Source organism: Cricetulus griseus (assembly GCF_003668045.3).
Source record: "Cricetulus griseus strain 17A/GY chromosome 1 unlocalized genomic scaffold, alternate assembly CriGri-PICRH-1.0 chr1_0, whole genome shotgun sequence".
NCBI lineage: Eukaryota > Metazoa > Chordata > Mammalia > Rodentia > Cricetidae > Cricetulus > Cricetulus griseus.
In genome coordinates this window covers 128,557,258-128,559,574 of record NW_023276806.1, presented here as the reverse complement: position 1 = coordinate 128,559,574, position 2,317 = coordinate 128,557,258, and positions in this window count along the sequence as shown.

Genomic DNA, 2,317 nt, shown 5'->3' with positions numbered 1-2,317 from the left:
TTAAGTAAAACATTTATATCACATATCCAGGATTTACATTCTGGAAGTGTCCTCAAGTTCTGTCTTTCCCAAAACAAGTAAATGTCAATAACAACCTTTCCAGTAAAGTAGGAAAGATATGGATAAATTATTTGATGGTCCAAGATAAGGTTTGAAAGGTCATAGGATGTTTCTATAAAAGACAGAGATGAAAAATTCTAAATGGTTCCATTTTATTTCCTTGGTGTGTATTCTGTTTTTATTAATGGTTTTGTTACATACGGTACTTCAATACCTTTATCAGAATAGTATTTTCAACTTTTTCTATATTTACTTGTCTTTTATTCAATTAAACCTCACTAGAAGTAATTGGAAAAATTCTACAGGTTTATTTCAACAAATTCATGACATATTTTCTTTCTACTTTATACATTTGAAGCAGTGTTCAAAGCTTAAGATAAAACATGTCTATCAGTGTTCAAGTATCCCAGGATCTAGGTCATGACACAAGAATTCCTTTGGGAACTTTTGTTGACCTGAATGAAACAAAGATTACTCATGAGATAAATTTGCTTTTTATTATTTCCACATTATTTTATATAACTTTTCTAGAAAAATATTAGTCTTACATTATTGATTTCAGTAATGAGGGGTGAGTTCAATTGTGATCATTAATACTATTGTTCATAGAAATAAATAAAAAAGATAGAGACAATTACATACCATTTAGTAATTAGTTAATATATAGGCAGTCATTCTGTAATGGTTTGTGGCAAATGTTTGTTCAAAATCTCATAATTTTCAATTCAGTAACTATTTTCTAAAATTAAACATAGACAAAAAAGAAATAACAAAATTGTTATATTGAAAAAATGTTAACTTACATTTTATGATGTTAGATGATCAATTTGATTTCACAAAAAGTATATGGGCTTTGCCATTAGAGAGAGCTGGAGTAAAGCACAAACAGGCATTGAAGAGACTTGTGATAGTGGATGAATGGCTTAATTTTCTTAAGTTTCAGTTTCTCTGTTTAATATTGAATTGTAATTACAAGAGATATTTTAAAGTTATATTAAATAAAAATTGTTCTTCATAAATGTGTGGCTCTCACGCTCCAAGAATAACTGTACTAATTATTTTCTTTTTATTTCAGCTGGAATTTTCAGTGTTATGAAGATTGTTTTTTAGCATCTGTGATTTATTGAAAACATTATTTTTCTGGTTATTATAAATGTTAAAATTTTAATTAAACCTTTTATTGTGGTTTTTTAAGTCAAAGGTCCCTTAACTGCTCCTGCTAACTTATTGGTCAAGAAAAGGAGGTCAACCAATGGGTTCTGTGAGGGGTCATTTCCACATAGAACTAGATACAGAGTCAATATTGAATTGAGATGTTGACAGTATGGGAGGTGGGAAAGTACCAAAGGAGAGTAAGGGGGTCATTAATAATATACAGCCAATACTACTTACCCACAAACTGGGTACCAGGGGGTATTTTGCTCTGTTTTAATTAAAGAGGAATAAAATATTAAAAGTAGTTGATGGAGGGAGGTGTTTGGTTCAGGGAATGGGAGAGACAATTGATAATTGGGGTGAAATGATTGTTCTGAATCTTCTTGGATATCCTCAGCTCCTCTGGTCTGTCAGGAAGAGGACAGCTTGCAAAACAGAAGAACAACTCCGGGACTCCTAGGTACTTTAGGCAGGGGATTGCAGGAGACCAAAAGTTTTGCCATCCTGGAAGATGATGGGATTTTCTAGTTTCTCTTCCTGGATGCACATTCTCCTAGATTCTTTGAAATTTGTGCTTGGTTCCTATCTGCTTCTTCTTGATGGTGTCTTTGGAGCTGCAATGTATAATTTTGCTCTTAAACCCCCAGAGCCCCAGAAGATCAATACTAGGTATTTTTGTTTTGCTCTTCTGGGTCTCACAGGTTGAATTCGAGGTGTGTGTGTGTTGTGTGTGTGTGTTTTGTGTGTGTGTGTGTGTGTGTGTGTGTGTGTGTGTGTGTGTGTGTGTGTGTGTGTGTGTGTGTGTGTGTGTGTGTGTGTGTGTGTGTGTGTGTGTGTGTGTGTGTGTGTGTGTGTGTGTGTGTGTGTGTGTGTGTGCTCAAGACACTGGTCCAAGCAGCATCTTGACAAAGCAGGTGTAGGATATTCCACAGTTTGGCCCAAGTACTTGGTGGGGTCTACTTGTCCTTCTCCCTGATGACATTTTTTTTGTATTAACTCAGGCAGAAAAGCACTACATTCTGGCACCTTTTCACTTCCTTTGCACTGACAACTTGAGTATCATCATGCTGATGGCACCATCAGAGCAACCACACCTGAGGTC